This window comes from Podarcis melisellensis (assembly GCF_964234715.1).
Source record: "Podarcis melisellensis genome assembly, chromosome: 3".
NCBI classification, from domain to species: Eukaryota; Metazoa; Chordata; class Lepidosauria; order Squamata; family Lacertidae; genus Podarcis; species Podarcis melisellensis.
The window spans coordinates 65,846,973-65,866,397 of NC_138530.1; the positions used below are offsets into that span (position 1 = coordinate 65,846,973).

The window sequence follows — 19,425 nt, forward strand, 5'->3', positions numbered from 1 at the left end:
AAATTAACAACGGTTGAAATTATGGCTCTCACCTGATTAAAGCACTCTAGTCAATTAATTGTACATGTTTTAGGCTGAAATCCAGTACCACTTACCTTAAAGTAACTACAATTGAATGCAGCGGGACTTCCTACTGAGAATTGTGCTTAGCGGTGCAATCCAAACCCCACCTGTGGAGCAGTAGGGTTCAACAGAGCGGCCAAACAATGGCTGCATCTGCAGCCCTGCTGTTCATGCTAACCTGGGCAGAAGCTGGGGACAAGTACATAAATTACCACTCAACCCTGGAGATGGTGCATTGATTGGGCCTGAATTGGGCCCAGTGCTGACAAGCGACAGGAGTGGACCCAGGGTGGCACACCCCTTCTCTGTCCCCAGAACACCAGTGTCAAAGTTCAAAGGGGCTTGTTGTATCTGACAGTCAGCTGATCAACCATTACAGCAAACCTCTCTGAAGATGCACTGTCGGTGCCAGTCAGCTGTTCCAGGGAGCCCTTTTAAAGTCTGCATGCAGGCAATTTGGAATCAAGATATGCCTGCAAATGGACATCTTTCTTTTGCAGACATGACTTTGGCTGTGGGGCAGGTGAATGTTTGGGGAAAGCAGGCCTGTGGGCCATACTGGGACTCATATTAAGCCTAATTAGGCCTGGGGACTGGATCATCCCCTCCCTTGATTTGACTCATTAATCAATTAAGTGTTGTAGCCCTACATGGAACATCTGCACATTGCCTGTCCAGCATAATGAACAACTTTTACAGAGGCTTTTGCTCTGCAAAATGTGTAGCTATGTGGTAAATTGTGGTTGGCAGTTATCCACTTGGACACTAAATATTGTAAATTGCAAAATGCAATGCCTCTCAATACAGAAGCAGCATGAAAATATCTCACTTAGAGTTGATAGGTGTATAACAACGTAAGAACAAGTTCTATGCATGATAATGAAGTAGAGCAAGTGACCTCAGAAGATGATTTGAATTGTGTCCAAAATAAGGATATCTGTTTTCCTCTGCAATCTGCTTAATGCAGGCTGTATTAGTAGCACAACTCCACACAGCTGTGTTTCTCTAGCAAAGGAGGATAAAGCTGGCTTTCAGATTTTTTCAAAATGTACTTCCTAATTGGATTTGCTACCTTTATCTGTATTCAAGCTGCTACTTATTTATTTTTAAATAACCCCATTCTGGCAACATTTTATATACCCCAGTAGCACAACTAATGTAAGAGCAGATCAAATTCTACATTAACTACCAGCTGTAGTACTGCCCATTCAAAAATACAGATTGAGAGAAAAAATAATGCAAAATGAGAAAAATTTGTTTTTTCCTAGTTTTCACTTAGTTGCACAAACCCTTCAGAATAAGTTACTTCATAGACCATTTCACACTCCCAGTACTTCTTATGTTATATTGTTCAGTCCCATGACATCATTTTACCCAAGCTCACAACGTTAGTCATAAGCTATTGCAACATGGAACGTTTGTTACTAGCAAACCAATTTGATATACAAGTATTGAGGGAGTAATGGAATAAAGAATTAGAGATCTCAATTTTGACTACACAGTAGGAGACTGTTTTAAGTGCTGTGACAAGGGTGTGTCTGGACCTTAAATTGAGGTTCATACAACAAAAAATAATGTTTAGAATATGCTGGACCCCATTATGTTTGTTTTTAAAAGGGCTATCTAAGGTATCTAACCACTGGAGATGCAAGAGCAATAATGCTTCTCTAAAGCATTTTTTCATTGTCCTATATTGAAAATCTTTTGGCAGAAAGTAACTGAAACTATGAACAGTACTGTACAGAAAAACCTTACATTTACTGAGCAAAATATCCTTTTGAATTATATGCCCAGCACATTACAAAAGGACAATATGAGTGGACTCTGTGTCCTTACCACAGCAAAAAGACTGATACTGATGAATTGAAAAAAATAAAAATATGTCTTCCTTCTGTGATTGGATAGAAGACTTATACAAACTCGTAACATATGAACAACTTGCATATAAACATAGACTTGTCATGTACAAATTCAATGATATTTGGAATCCATTCCTACAAATATTGTAATAGGTTAAGATTTAGTGAAGTACAATAACATACTTTGTAAAGTATACAGCTTTGGGTTGTTGTTTTTAGCTAATTCATGGTTTGGACGCTTGTTGATTAATCTACTGACAATGAGTTCAGAATCTCAATTCATACTCAGTCTAGTGTATGTGCTTATTTTGAGGCACATCCCAACAGAGTTTACTCCATCCAAAGCATTTCCTGAAATCTTAAGAGATCACTTGGTTTTATTATTATTAGTTCATTTATGGATCACTTTGCATTAAACATCCTAAAGCATTATTAAACAATAAAAAACTATCAATATTAAAATATATACAAATATAATTTCTAATGCAGATAAAGATTGTGATTTTAAAATGCACTTATAAGGCTTGCTGGAAGAGGAAGGTCTTCAATAGGCACCAAAAAGACAATCAAGATGGTGCCAGTGTGATATATAACAGTGTGAGTTCCACTACCCCCCATAAGTCTGATTCCTACACTGTCTGCAGATGGACCTCTTCTGCCGAGTACAGTGATCAATTGGGGATATAAGAGGTGAGATGAACTTTTAGGCATCCTGGTCCTGAGCTTTATAAGGCTTTGAAAGTAGCATGGTAGCTAACTGGTGGTAGTCACTGTAATCCTTTCAGCAGGAACAATGTTTTGCATTAGATGCAAGTTCTAGGCCAATCTCAGGGGCAGCTCTACAAAGAGCACATTGCACTAATTCAACCTGTAGAGCTTACTCACCCATGACTAAATCATGAATGATCTGGCATGCATTACCAAGACCTGGATGGGCAGGCTGGGAGTAGACTTGACTCAGCTGCACCCAGCTGGGGTACCTGGTGCAGCATCAACATAGGCTTTAGGGATGGATGGATGGATGGAGGAGGTTGTGGTACCCAAGACGCATCTCCATCACCAGGAAACTCCTCCATCCTAGAACTGGCTGTGAGGGTCTATGCCGGATTGAGCCAAGGAGCCCTCAAATGAGGGCTGTGGCTGGTTCACCCTGTTGCTCAGTGGCTTCTTTGATCAAACTGGCATCGTCAGTCTCAGATGTGGTGACAGAGGAACCAATAACGATAGCTCTGGGTTACTTCATGATCCTTGCTGAGGTTGCTCCAGTGTTCTGGCTCAGGACTTGCAGAACCAAAATTCCACTGCCAACTCTTGCTTTGAATTGAATTCTATAACACTTTATTTTCAGTCACTGGGAAGTGTTTAATATGTGTTTGTTTGCTTGCCTGCCTACAGTATTTGTATTCCAGCTTTCAGCATTTGCCTCCCAGGGCAGCTTAAAGCATGTAACAATAAAACCAAATAATAAATACAGTTTACAAAATCACATAATAGCAAACAGTAATAGCAACAAAGTCAGGTAGCACAAGAAATGGCAGAAGCAGCAGATAAAAATATTAACTGATGCCCAGAAAACAAAAACGATATAATAAATTATTCTTTAATACTCAGGCAAAATGGATGGTTCAGATCTGAAGCCTGAAAATTGACAATGATGGTCCCTAGAAAATATATATGGGGAGGACGGTCCACAATAAGACATCACCATAAAAATATTTTTCCCCTGATTTCCACTGGCTTAAACTCCAAAGGATGGGATAAGCAGCATCATATAACCAAAATGCTTGTTTAATTAATACATGAAGGGGTAAGGACCATAGAGTAAGCTGTTCTGCAAGGTTTTGCTAGATCACCCCCCCCACACACACACCTTGGGAGGAAGGGTTATCAAGCCTATGTTTTTCCACTTCCACTATGTGAACCCCGCCAGTCTGGGCTGGTTGCTCCATGCTCAGCCTGCATGGCTTAAGCAAGCCATCTTTCTGTTTCTATACAGAAACATTTATCACTTTGGCACCTAAGTTCTACTGTCTGTGTTTTCTTACTACTGTATGAAGAAACTCCCAGAATCTGACCTTTGAAAAGCTTGTAAGTAAACCATTTTAACTTACCAAGCTTGTGGTCTCTTTCTATGCTAAGGGAACAAGGGAACTTTGGAAGCAAGAAAGGGATGTTTTAAAGATGTAACAGCCTATGTTTCCATGCTTTACTTTGCAGCATGTTTTGTGATTTTAAATCTCTGTTGGGGTTCTCTCACCAAAGTATAGTTGTTCCAAACCTGGATCTTAGTCAGACAGGCAATTCTCTATTTATTATACCTAGCATTTTTCCTGTTAACAAAAAAATGAATACAAAGATGGAAGCAACTGAAGGAGGATATCAGAAGAAGCAATTAGAATCTTACTACATTAAATATGTGCAGTGTTTCAGAATGAGCCTTTTGAATAGTGCCCAGAGATAGTGCCATGTTATTCTGTACCAAGTGAAGTTTCTAAACAATCTTCAAGGCAGCCCCATCCCTAATACACCGCAGTGATCCAATTTATGTCATAAGGCTTTGGTAAGGGTACCGGTAACACACTTTTTATGATCACTGTTGCTGTTTGTTTGCCTTTTGACACACACTTCTAGTGACTTATGTCCTTGCCATCACCTAGACTGATAAATCACAGTGTCAACATCCATTTACCATCTGCCAGTCATAGATTGGTATTCCTTACTTTCTAGGATTTGTTGCTATTTTTCTGCAGCAGGCTAAAACCAATACATTTAACATGATAGATGTTGACATTTTTGAAACAAAAAGCATTAGACATGGTAAATTCATTAAAAGGTGGGTTAAGGTTTAATTGTACAAATTGTGTACATGGAGTATTTAGGGGGGCATGAATGCAATGTTTGCATGGCTCATTTTGATAGATGCATGATCTGCTGAGCAATGATGTGTTCTTTTAAATCTTTATAAGGAACAGAGACTAGTATTTCCTAGCAAAATAATATCAGCAAAGTATTCAGCACTTTGAGCTCAACAGAACTCTACCTCTTGTCTTTGTGTATCTAGCTGTTAATGTCCTACCTACATTGTTTGTTCACACATGGGTGGGGTTTTTAACTCTGAAGAAAAGAACCTGCAAATTTACAGTCTTTGAACAAACCTTGGCAATACATCTGAGGTAAATCAATTCACACCTACATAGGTTCTTTTTTGGTGTTTGTGTTTGTGTGTGTGTGTGTATCAATACTCTACAATTTCTAGAAATTGTTATAAAATGAAAAGAAATTACAATATCATCCTCCTCTCAAGATAACCTGAAACTGAATGCTGGTGGTGATACATATTCTGGAAACTGACAAGCATTTTCATATAAAAACAGATACTTTCACATCCAACAAGATTTGAACAACTTTCCTTCATAAACACACACACACACACACACACACGAGAGAGAGAGAGAGAGAGAGAGAGAGAGAGAGAACCTCACTATCGGCTTATACATGCTGTTGCATTTCTTTTTAAGAACTGTGTTTGTGTTCAGTCCCTTGCTATATAAGATTAAACTTTTTTTTAAAAAAGCTTTGAGTTGTAACTGCAGTTTGCCCTAATCTGGTTAAAATGATCTTTAACCTCATTTCTCATTATTAATTCTTGAACAGGAGAAAGAAATGTCTTCAGCCTATCTACACAGCTGAAAAAAGGTGTTATGCTTCAAGAACTGCATGCAATTAGAAGCTATATAGAAGCTTGTATTTGAAAGAGGCGAATTGCAGATTTATTAGCATTGCTCATGCTCAGTTGTTAAGTGTGTGAGCAAAAAACCCTCAACTTTACTTTGATTTCTTATGTTTCCACCCTGCCTCTTAAAGCAGCTCAGAATGGCACATAGGGAATTACTAGCCAATCTTTTCCTTTGACATTCCCCAAAGGCCATTGGAAAATAACAGGTGAGTGGTTCACAAAAGTTACTAGCACAATATCCAGTTCTACCATGATCGGGGTGCGGGGACACAAGAAAACCTCTACTGGTGCAACAGAACTAAAGACAGGACTTTTTATGATAGTACTAAATGGAACAGAGTATTGGCATAGTAGTTATTTGGTGCTGGCACCCACAACCCTTTTATTGATATATGAGTATCAGCACTTCACTGTTTTCTTTTTACCAAAAAAGCACTGCCTAAAGGGAAGGATTTTGGCACTTGAGGTGCTTTTATTGCAGAATTGATTTGATAGCTGGGGTAGAAAAACAAGGGGGATAAATTAGAAATCACCCTATGCAGGAATACAGAGGAAAACCCTGTCCAAAATTTAAATAGCAATTTATAAAGGCATCTCCCTCAAGGGTCGGCGTCATGTTTTTATGGTAGTAGAAAGCCTTCATATGATGGATTTTCCCAGGGCTGCAGCAGGGTGCAGCAACCAGCTTCAGATGGCAGAAGATTGGGAAATAGAGGAAGGCAGGAAGTAGGGAGCAAAATGTTTTGGGCTGGCACCATCTTTATCATCTGATTTTCTCATAGGAAGCCAAATGTGTGAAGTAGCTCTCTCCCAAAGTTGCTGCCAGAGAGAATGCTTTGAATTCATTCTCTGCAAAAAGTCTACAGCCATGTTGATCTACCAAGGGGGTGGCCCAGAATCATTTTGCGCTAGGTAAATTATAATACTGTGGCCATGAGGTTATGTTTGTTCTCAGATCTCAAGGAACAAACTTTATTTCCCACGAGTCACCTTCTAACCATCTCTTCTGGTACCCTCATAAAGTCTTATCTTTGGCTCAGTCTTCCACCATGAGAAAAGAATACTACTTTATTGACCACAGCTCAAAACTTCACAGGACTCTGGTGTGCACATGTAGTGAGTAAGTGCTGGAGAGCTTGATGTCATGGGATGCCTTATGCATATTGAGAGACAGTGCATGTGGAGTAATACTCATCACTGAACAGTGGAGTTCTAAATTCACATTGGATTGCATACCTAATGAAGCCATGGAAAGAGAGTGGTTCTCTGCTAATATATGAGGAAGAAATCCAATAAATGCAAAAGCTACTTGAATGATGAGATTTCACCATGACACAAGAAATTAGCTGCTTAATTCAGGGCTTCACAATTATTCTTGGATGGACAGTTTTTAAAATTGTGCATTTCCAACCTATCATGGTTTCAATAAAGGTTTTCATCCAGTTGAATAATAAATGCAGTGAAGGCAGCAGATTCAGTTTTGCTATCTGTGGATCCATATAATCACTCTTCGGGCATTTCTTTCCCTATCAGGCAGGCTTCAGTCACCTTCATTTTCTCACATTTCTGGCTCAAAGCTTCAGGAGGAAGCTGTGCATGCCACTGTTAAAGGAATTGTTCAAGACCTCATCCATAAATTTCTCTTACAGAGCAGATCTCATCCTTGGAGGCAACAGGGGCTTTTTTTCGTGTGGTTTTTTTTTGAAGGAAGAAACTAGGCACACAGCCATTTAATGCCGATGCTTGAAGTTATTCATATTTAAAAGTAACTGCTACAATACCAGGAGAACAATTTCCCCCCATGAAATAAAAACCAAATCAAAGCTAGAAAGCTGTATCAAGCACCGATGAATAAATCTCTGGGAGGAAATTGAACTAAAAGAAAAGGAATCTGGTAGTCCCACAGAAAAAATAATAATGCAGACCAACCATTTCAGAAAAAGCTTAGTGAAAAAAATAGGTATGACAATGCATTCACTGACCACAGTTAGAATCAATTGTTTAAAAACAGGGACACTTCCAGGCACGAGAGCTTGAGGTTCAGTGCAGAGTCTGGTGGACAGATGGAGTCTGGTGGGGTTAACCTAATCTAGACTCAAATGTGCCATGTGCAGTGAAACATGCAGCAGGTTACATGGCAAGTACACTATGTTGTATTTATACCATGCTGTTCAGATGGTGAATTTGGGTCCAATTTCAACATAATTTGCAGCAGTGGAAAACTTCAACCACTGTCCTTAGTTTATTCCTGTAGCATAGGCTGTACACCAGCACGCTTATTTAATCTTCCGCCATTCCCATCACAAGAACTGAGGTAAACAGTGGTGATGAGAGATGAAGTTCTATGCCTAACAGACAAAATAAAAACTGACAATTCACTGGACCCAGATGGCATCCACCTGAGAATTCTCAAGGAACTCTGTGTGAAATTGCTGATCTTCTAACAAAAATGGTAACATATCCCTACGCCATATGCTTTTTAACTTGTTCGTAAATGGTTTAGAGTTTGGGGTGAACCATAAGGCAGCCAAGTTTGCTGATGATACTAAATTGTTCAGGGTTATTAAACCAAAAAAGGATTGCGAAGAGCTCCAGAAGGACCTGTTTAACTCAACGTAAACAAGTATAAAGTGGTGCATGCCATGGCAATAAATAAATTTCAGATACATGCTCACATGGTCTGATCTGGCAGTGATTGACCAGGGACAATACCTAGAGGTCACAGTGAATGAAGAACATTTCTTTCAGAAGAGGGAGCACTCAGCACAGGGACACACACTACATACATTTAACGATAAACCGAATTGATCAATAATTTATACTGGAACAAAACTAAGAAGATCCTGCATAATTGTGTGTTTGTGTGTGTGTACAGTTAAGACAGAATCTGAAATATTGAAAGGATCATTTTTATCGCCAGTCTGTTTTGCTTTTTGTTGACATGAAGAAAACCAGAAAACCAATCCAAAGAACTGTGTAAGTGCTGGTCCCCAAACTGGATATTGGCAGAACTGTCCATTTAGTCTTACTCTGGTTCCTGTTAGGTAACCAGTTCCTGGTCCACAAAGGGGCCTCTCCTCTTGTTATTGCTAAGCTTACATAAAACTATGTCCATTTCAGATTGGCTTTAACATCACAACAATCATTTTGATGCTGGATTAATAGGAATGGTCAGTATTAGAAACAATCATTTCTGAAGACAATGGTCTGAATTCAACCAAACAGTGCGCACTATTGGGAGCCAGTGCAATAGGGCTTTCTCTCCCCCCCCCCCCGCACGCCCCAGTGTCCTCTGATTGCCTGGGGGTGGGTAGAGAGAACCCATAGAACAATGTGCTGAGGGAGAACAGATTATTCCGCCAGGCAAGCAGAAACGCTTGTGCTGACAGAGTGATTGCCTTAGCATGCTTTGAATGAAAGCAGTTCATAATAGGCTAATTTATTTACACCTAATGTGTTCAACATGCTAAAACCACCTATGCTTTTATTTTTAATGTATCCACAACGAAATCTGTGTCATGTTCCACATGAAGGCATTCACAGGCAACGTCCGTGTTCCTAGAGCCATTCAACACTCTCCATGTCTATTATTCAGGAACCTCCACAAAGCAACTGCACCAACTGAAGCCAGGTGCTTTAACAAATACCTTATAAACATGCCACATAACCTATTACTATACTTGCGGATGTTTAAAATTTCAGAGGCCAGCTCTAATGATCATCGTATACAGGTTCCATCAAGTGCAACTGCTCAACGGGGGGGGGGGGGGGCATATAAAGATGGTGTTGCGCAAACAGCTTTTATTAATCCCATATATTTACCTTGGCTCTGTTGACATGTATTGAGAATTAATTGCATCGTAATTTTGAAAAGCATGAAAGAGTAAACCTTAGAATTTCAGACGTCTAGATTAAAATCCTACATTCCTTAGCAATTGATTCTTACAATATCTTTCACTGATCTTGGCAGTGGCCAAAGGGGAAAAACCACCTTTTAAGATTTTGAAATGATTGTCATTGTTGAACAGAGACTGAGAAGGCCAATTAAGCCTAATTGTAATAGATTATGAGCTGCTTGTTAATTCTAATAGGCCCCTGCTGCCTATCAGGTAATAACCCCAAACTGCTGAGCTAATTGTGGTTAAAACTTCAGGTGAAATTTAAAGTGACCCTACATATGACAGGCTGGTTTTCCTTCCATTGCACCTTTATTAAATCATTCACATTTACATACACAATTAATTTTGTGGCAGAGTATGAAAGTATTAATATTAATATGGCTAACAAGTCTTGTCATTTTGCTGTATTATCAATTTTAACTCTGTACAGTGGTACCTCAGGTTACATACGCTTAAGGTTACATAAGCTTCAGGTTACAGACTCCGCTAACCCAGAAATAGTGCTTCAGGTTAAGAACTTTGCTTCAGGATAAGAACAGAAATTGTGTTCCGGCGGTGCGACGGCAACAGGAGGCCCCATTAGCTAAAGTGGTGCTTCAGGTTAAGAACAGTTTCAGGTTAAGTACAGATCTCCGGAACGAATTAAGTACTTAACCTGAGGTACCACTGTATTTTGTTCAGTATAGGGATGTTGTTGTTGTTATAGGAGCTTGGCAAATAACCAGCTTATGTAAACATTGTCCCTCTGTATAAAATTGACAATGGTCAGCAATATTTATTTCTTTATTTGGAATAATGATATCCCACTTTATAGCCCTGAGCAGCTATAAAAGTGGCTTACAGAAAATAAATAAATCTCATAATAAAGATAACTCACTTGCATCCATCCTAACATATGCAGACAGAGACTCTTAAGTGCAAGTAAGAAAGAAATATTTGTTCATGCAAGTAATGGTATAAGCAACAGGCACAGAATCATGAGTCACAATTCAGAAGTTCTGGAATTAGGCTTGGATGGAAGCAACTAAGATGTCTCAACAGTTACCATACCCTGCCCACCAATCTCTTAAAGACAAGACCCACTAGGGACAGTCCCCCTCCTCTGGCCCTAGTTTCCACCTATCAAGTCTCCTCAACCCCAGTTTCCTCCTCCTCCTCTCCCTCTGCCAACTCAAGCTCAATCAACCCTGAAAATGCTGCAGGGTTTATGACAACTGTATTATATTTTATTCCTCTTCTGTTGTTCTATGCTGTTTTTAACTATTTTTAATTATATTCTGTACATCACATTGAGACATATATCTGGAAGGCAATTAAATCATCACTATCTTCCAAATCTGCTATTAGGAACCGAAAACGCATGAGCATTAATCAGGAACCATTTCCTGCCCTCATCCCTGGTCCTCCTTAGCGTTGCCCTTTGGCCTCTGCCTATGAGGCAGCAGAGTCCACTGATGCTTCTAAGGCATAGAATAGAGGTGAGCAGTAGAACTCACTCAACCCATAAAGGAGGTAAAACGTCTCTTTCTGGTAGTTGTCAACTGCCTGGCAACTGTTCCTACTGATGTACTCTGAGGCAATAGAGTGTGGTGGAGAAGCTGAACCTTGTTTAACCAAAGATGGAGGTAGTATCTGTTAAGTGCCTGACACACTTGAAAATTATAATGCTTATAACAGGCCTTTTCACAATTTGGCACATGCTCTTATACAACTAGGGTTTCTTTTGATCCCATCTCAGCAGTTTATTATACTGACTGCAGTTTTCTTCTCAATAGCCATGTGAGACAGGACAAACCAATTCTGTCTGGGGAAACAGGCACTGAAAAATGTCAGAATTCACAGAGATGTTTTACGGAGCATGGAAGTAGATACCAGATAACATGAAACTGGAGGTACTTCTTTCATCTTTGAACAGAACCATTTTAGCTAAAGATCAGCTTTATATCATCTGTGTATTGCACAGAAGACACACTTCAGTTCCTGTGGAATTTCACACACACTCCAAAAGACCAGCTGCTGATTCAAGGGCTAGTCACCCTGGAACTTGTACTTGTAGCTAGCTATCACATGCGGCTGCCCCCATCCCTAAATCTTGAATATAATAACTAGAGGCCAAAGGTTCTAAAAATCATAAAAAAGATCTCTTTCTGGTCCTGTGACTCCAGGCTTACTTTCAAACAGAGTCTAGGAAAGCCCTTGTTAAAGAATTCTGTTCTTCCAGGTTGCCTGGTACCACCTATGCACAGTGAGCAGGCAAAAAGAGAGTATGGAAGCCCAAGAGTCACCTATACTCTGTGCAAGGACAGGCTCTGGAAGCAAAATTGTATTGTATTTTGGAAGCAAAACCTTGTATTGGGTGCACTACTAAAACATAGTTCAGCAATATGCAAGTGATACTGTTCAAGTTTCCCATTTCTTCTTGTGCTAGAGGAAGAGATCTGAAGTTTTCACTTCCAGGTTTAGACTAATCAGTTTGGCATGTCCTGTGCTGAGTTTAAAGTTAGTTCCAGTTACCAGCTTGTTCCAATAATCCATATATTAACATTTAAACTAACTCACATCCAGTGTGAACATAACAGCAAAGTGTGGCTATTCAAAAACAGAAAGCAGATGCTTCTAGTGCTCTAGTGACTGTTGAAGAAAAGGGAAGGTGGCCAGAGACTTGATAAGCTCATTCAGAGAACACAAAGCTGTGGTTCAGTGTTGCAAGCAAACCATTCTGAACAGAGTGCAGATCAGACTTCATCAGCTAGGAAACTGTAGTAAGAACCTACTTTTATTTACATACATTTAGGATTGTGACCGAAGCCTATATAAAAAAGGATCAGAATGTTCACGGTTGATGTGTTAAAGAAATGGTCTCTGGCAACACTTTAGCACAGATTATCATAGTGCTTATATTGACAGGCAAAACATGGATTTTGAAATCATCTGAAAAATTTACAAACTTTAAACAGAGGCAATGTAAACCTAATGAGGCTATTCTGTTAATCAATGAGAAGTCTAGAGATAGATTCTAGCTCTCCAAGGCCAATTACCTTTGTGTTGAATATGTGTTAATAGAAAGATTTTCTGAAATATTATATCCAAGATTTTGAACCACCTGGGCGCTACTTATGGGTTCCTGGATCACCTGTCTATGAATACAGATAAGTGATTCATAGAGAGGAGCCTTGTGCATTCATGCTTAAATTGCTACAGAGAGAGTTGCATAGAGAAAGACCATTATTTTATGTCAGTTCCCCTCCCCCTCCAGTGATGCATATTATTTTACCTAACTTCTATTCTGCTGCACAGTTGGGCAAAGTCTATATTTTATGCATCATTACTGGCTCTTCCATTGTCTTCCTAGAAGGCAGATTTACAAGCCTTGAGCAATCTGAAACATGTATGGCTGAAATTCTCCAACTCTGAGAAGCAGAAGAGCAATATAATGCAGATATAAAGGGACATTGGGAGTGTGCATAGATTTTGATTAAAACTCTAGGCTAAAACTGAAATTCTCTGTACTCTTACTTGGAAGTGAGGCGTGCTGAACTCAGTGGCACTTTGGAGAAAGCACGGAGAAAATTAAGCTGATAATGAACGAAAGAAAGCCAAACCCCTTTAATGTGCATGAGAATAAAAAACGTTTCACAGAGCTGACACTGACCCACTTCACACATTGTGACCTGATGACCGAATAAAGAGACACACAGAGGTTGGATTGAAAAAGGGCCACTTTATTTAAGATTAAACTGGTAACAAAAAACCCTGCAGAGGGAACACTATTGGTGTGAGAGGAAACTTCAAATGGAAGAAACGGCAGCCTCTAGGGCAGTGGTTCTCAAAGGGTATGGCAAGAGAGGATGGCAAATGTGGCAGGAAGATTCAAGGACGATGAAAGAAACATTTTAAAATTTACATGCAGGATAGCAGGCATAGGCAAACTCGGCCGTCCAGATGTTTTGGGACTACAACTCCCATCATCCCTGACCACTGGTCCTATTAGCTAGGGATGATGGGAGCTATAGCCCCGAAACATCTGGAGGGCCGAGTTTGCCTATGCCTGCAGTATAGCATAGTAAAGTACAGTGGTACCTCAGGTTACAGACGCTTCAGGTTACAGACTCCGCTAACCCAGATATAGTACCTCGGGTTAAGAACTTTGCTTCAGGATGAGTACAGAAATCGTGTGGCAGTGGCAGCAGGAGGCCCCATTAGCTAAAGTGGTACCTCAGGTTAAGAACAGTTTCAAGTTAAGAACGTACCTCTGGAATGAATTAAGTTCTTAACCCAAAGTACCACTGTATCAAAAAAAAAAAATTATTTGCAGAATGTGGATAAATATATTTTGAAAATGAGAGCCAGAGTATTAAGTGATACTGAGGGCAATCCTGGTTGTGATCCAGAATCGCAGTTAAAATAGAGTGCTGCGAAGGATTCATGTTATTATGTAGCTGCATTGTTTTAGGCTTTCTATATGTCCCATGATCATCTTATAAAGCAGTTGTTTTCTATCAAGTTGTTTCTTTTTGTTCTCCAATGTATTTCTTGGCAATAAAAATTTTGGTGTGCGAGCAAATTTTTATTCTGAAAGTGTGGCTCAGAGAAAAAAGTTTGGGAACCACTGCTCTAGTCTAGGGGATTGAAACCCACTGCCTCCAGTCTTCCAGCCTACACCCCAATTTCCAGGCCACACCATGAAGGTGGTTGGAAGGCCTATGTTGCCCCCCCTTCAAGGCCCCATTGCTCCAGGCTGATAAAGCAGTTTATCCTCAAGGACAGCCCAGAGAGTAAGTCATGGGCCAGGTGCCCAAAGGGGGTCACACACATGGGTGTGGCAGGCCCATGCAGAGATTGTCTGAGGCCCAGGGTGGAGTCTTGTTCTTGACATGACAGCAGAAGTCTGGCAGACCCTCCGCTGGCTGGCTTGGCAACCCTGCTACCCTTATGCTAATAATCTTTAAGGAACCCCAGAAATCCCATGCTGCTGACAGATAGCTGAAGCCACATAACAGTATCCAGGCTACATACCGACTTCTGACCAACACCTCCACGACTCAGGAACTTATTGAGGCACAGACACAAGAGGATCAGTTATCCCCATTACAGCTCTGGCAGAACAGGACAAATGATGTCCCTGCTTACAAAGCTGGCTCCTTGCTGGCCAGTGACCCCCACTTTGACTCTTTAATATTTCCAAAGGCACAGGTGGAATTAACAGCCCCCCAACAACCCTGTGAGGGGAAAAGGGATTGACAGGCAACAGGCCAACATAGAGTTACCCTCGTAATATGGAATGTAATCAGATGGTCTGCATATACCAGGAACACCTGTTTAACTGATTTTCTACCACAACATCACATCTTACTGATACAGGAAACCTGGACCAGGGATGACATATCATTAAATGGATTCCTCTCCTTTATATTGGGAGCTGTACCAGGGAAGAGGCATGGCAGAGCAAAAGGGGGATTGGGGATCCTTATTTCTACCAACATTGGTTCCACACCAAGGCCTTCACTTAAGACATACACCATGGCTACTCTGCTCCATCTTGAGAAGGCTTTGTTAATTATAAATGCCTACATGCTCCCAATGCATCAGAAATCAGAGATCAGAGCCCAGTGGGGTGATCTGAAAGTATATGTTGCAGACCTTAAAGTGCAAAATTCAAACACAATGGTGATATTGGGAGGGGACCTAAATGCCAGACTAGGGCCAAACAACCAGACCTTATACACACAGTTTCACCATACCCCACCAGATTGGAGGTTGAAGGCCCACTTACAACTTGAGCCTCAAAAGACCAAATGTCGAGCTTTGTGGGTCTCCGCCCAGCACAAATGTCTTTCAAACTAAGCCTCTACATTATAAATGGTGCTCTTGGAAAGGACCATCCAGCTGAGTTCACTTTTCTGTCTGGAATCAGGATGAGTGCTATTGATTACATTATTGTCTCTGAAGACCTTCTTCCACATGTAAAGAATATAGAGTGACCATTTCCCAGTTTCACTCCACCTAATGGAAATCACACGCAGGACAATTCTCAGTCCATCATAATGCCCGCAGCTGAAACACATTGCCGAGCCAAATGGACCCCTCTATTAAATCAAAAGTAACCAAGATGCTGAACTCAGAAAGTTTACAGTGTATCCAAGCTACCCTGATATCAGCTGAATCCCCAGAGACCCTAGAAAGACCTGACCCGAGAATTATACCAGCATCTTAGCAATAGTAACAGATTATAATGGAGACACCATCGACACCATTCAAAACCATGGTTTGATAAGGACTGCATCGGAGCTTTAAAAAAGCTCTTATAAATACTGGTATATATTACTAATGGTGAATGATAAGACTCAGTTTCCCTCCTTTATCATTTTAAATACACTAGCCATCATGTGGGGAAGGCGGGGATAGCTCATTGGTACGGCGCATGCTTTGCATATTAAAAAAGTATCCAATTCTACCCCTGGCATTTCTAGATAGGGCTGGAAAAAAGACTCCTGTCTAAAACCTGTAAAACTGCTGCCTGTCAGTGTTGACAGTATTGAGCTAGTTAGGTCAATGATCTGACTTTATGTTTAGCCGATCAGAAGGTTGGCGGTTCGAATCCCCGCGACAAGGTGAGCTTCTGTTGCTTGGTCCCGGCTCCTGCCAACCTAGCAGTTCGAAAGCACATCAAAATGTGCAAGCAGATAAATAGGTACTGCTCCAGCGGGAAGGTAAACGATGTTTCCGTGCGCTGCTCTGGTTCGCCAGAAGCGGCTTTGTCATGCTGGCCACATGACCCGGAAGCTGTATGCCGGCTCCCTCAAGCCGATAAAGCGAGATGAGCGCCGCAACCCCAGAGTCGGCCACGACTGGACCTAATGGTCAGGGGTCCCTTTACCTTCTTGTGATTGTACACTATTTTGCTCTAGCTTGTAGTGCCCTGAACTGTATGCCATATTATTCATTGTTGCTAGTAAAAAAAAAAAAAAGGCAGAATACATTGATACAAAGTTTTATAAGGCTGAAGTCTGTAAATTGACTGTGGACTCTTTTTTTGAAATGAAAACGATGAACATAAGCACTCAGGAAAAAATGTGATTTGAAGACTAGTTATACAGATATAATTTAATAAGCAGCTTGATTGGAAAATATTTGGGTTATTAAAAACCTATAAAAGACCTGGCTCATATGGGTGATTTTCTTTCCCCTTAAGGTATGCTGAGTGATAATTTGAAAGCATTTTACAATCTCTTGAATTGCGTTATACTCTGACCATATCAAATGTACTTGAATATGAGCCCATAAAGATGCTGTGGTTTTTCACTGAGCTCCTGCTTCTCTGGTGCAGCATACATTAGTGATGTTGGTAAGCTGCTAAATACAGATGCTGTAATTATTTATTTCAGTTCACAGCAGAACTTGGCGATAGGGAGGAATCACCAACCAGTATTAGAACACAAGATTTACATGTGGAAGGTCTCAGGTCCACTCCCTAGTAACTCTATAATTTTTTTTAAGGATCAAGTATTAAAGACTTTGGTCAATGACTCTGAAGAGCTTAAATTAGACAGAGTAGAGAAATACAACTAAAGTAGGACTAATGTAAGTTATATATTAAACAAAATATATACATAAAACTTCATTCAACTTCAAAACATAAATCACACCTTCAGTGAGGAAGGAGATACAGATTTCAGTTAAGAAACCCCAACAATGTAGAGCTTTTCAATAAGAGCCTACAGTTTATCTCCAGCAGAAGACTTTGATCACCACCAGTTGTAAGTGGAAAGTAAACTGAAAGTTATGACTTAATGCTTACCTTTAGTAAGAAGATAAAAATACCATGCTTTATTTTTATCCAGAGCCTTATTTTTCTGCTTGAGAAAGCAGCACATTTTAAACAAAAGTATTAAGCATGGCAAAGTCTATTTTCTTTGGGTACACAGGTGGCTGCGTTGCAATATGCATAATGCTACCATGTGAGAAGGATAATGACAAATGCACTGGATAAAAGAAAAAAAAGAGAAAGATCTAGCAGGCTGAGGATTCTTTTGTTTCATTTCTCTGCAGCTATAAATAAGAAGCATGCCACAAATGCACTGCCAAACAATCCAAGCAAAAAGTGAAAACACCAGAGAAAGCTTTGTGGTTTACAAATGGCCTTTTTTCAAAGAGATTCAAGCTGACACAAAGGAAACATTTCTCAGCAAATGAGAGAACACTTTCACTGTGTTCTTTCTGGGAAGAAGGTTATATCAAATATTCATGGTAGGCTCTTGTCTATACAAGTCTGGTTTGATGGAGTAATAGTGTTGGACTCACCTGGCACCAAAACCTAGCCGTTTTTCGCTTTCCCCAGACAATAAATTTGTGACTGTCAGGGGATGGGAGCTGATGGGAAATGATAGCCTTATTGAGCTGCCTTACGAACTGTGACTCATTTGTTCTAAAGACCCAGACTGACAGCCCTCGCATTTCTCCCTTCCAGCAAAATTGAGCATAAACCCCTTTATCATTTTTCTTTGTGACAGTTTATCAGAATTCTGGAATTTTATATAAAGTCATAGAGGGTGTCGATGCAGAAGATGACTTACATGCAATCCCATATTCCAGGAGTGCGGCCCCTGCCCATAAAACCTTGAGAGACCTCATAAAAACTGTTCTCTGTACCATGTGTTTATATGTGCCTGCACAAGCAAAGCTTCAGAAAGCACACTTCGACCCTCTAAGTACTGGTAGCCAGAATTTCCCTCTTGGCTCTTTCATTCCCTCCCCACCTATAGTTTATTATATATTTATATATTATTGCATTTATATTACACCTTTGATTCAAAGAAGTCAAAGTAGCTTGCACACTTCTCCCCCTCTCCATTTTACCATCACAAGAACCCTGTGAGGTGGTTAGGGCTGAGAGATAGTGACTGGAGCAAAGTCACCCTGTGCACTTCATGACTGAGTGGGGATTTGAACCCTGGTCTCCCAGGTCCTAATCCAACACTCTAACAACTATTCCACACTGGCTCTCACACGTTGTGGCATATGCCTTGCATTATTAAGTAATAATTCATTTCTAGTACTAGCCATCTACAGAATAGTATACAGTGAGGAAAAATAAAGCCTTTCTATTTCTAGGAGTTAGGGCAGAAGCATGTTACAAATCCTACATAACCCTGTCACCTTTGTTTGTGATTTGTTTATGGTTATGGTAATTTATAGGAATGCTATCAAGCTGCTAGAGCGCCTGTATGTGCACCTGAGTGTATGTGCATCTGCATATGTGAAGTTTATCCTCTTTCAGACAATAGCTAGGGCCGAGCCTGTGTTTACAGGTTTTCACAAGAAGATGTTTAATTAAAAACACTACCAAGGAACACATTTGAAGTACTCGAGTAAAGACGGAATCTGCAGACACAACAACATCAGTAGCAGCAGCAAGATGTGACTTGGAAAGAGAAGGCACAGCACATGAAAAGGTGACTCTGCAATGCCAACCCTGTGCAACGCATGAAAAATGAATCACATGCCATGGGAAGCTTCAAACACAGAATGTCATCATGCAAGAGATTCAGGGCTCAATTAAGTATCAAACCTGATTCAAAGCTGGGACCCAAATGCTGAGTAATTATCCAAGAGAGCCTGGGGTGAAGACACTGTCTCTTTGGCATCAAAGCACTCATGGAGCGCTGAGAGGTAGCATAAAACACAGAAGTTGACACAGTTCTTGCCTACAGGGCATACAATCTGAGATTGGCAGAACAAAGGTGAAGTAAGGGTGTAGGGCTTGACAAGGGAGTACTGAAGATTGGGTAGAGGAGGGTTAAGTTGTGAGGCTCTGGAAGTCCAGGGAAGGCTTTGAAAAACACTTCGCAGCACATGATAAAGCCATAAC

At 40.4% G+C, this 19,425-nt stretch overlaps 1 protein-coding gene across 5 annotated transcripts in view; it reads right to left on the reverse strand.

Moving 5' to 3' along the window:
• NKAIN2 (sodium/potassium transporting ATPase interacting 2) overlaps nucleotides 1-19,425 on the reverse strand; it is a gene marked incomplete at its 3' end in the record, with an annotated part of 446,408 nt that overhangs the window by 153,142 nt on the left and 273,841 nt on the right. The gene's annotated exons all lie outside the window — the stretch shown is intronic.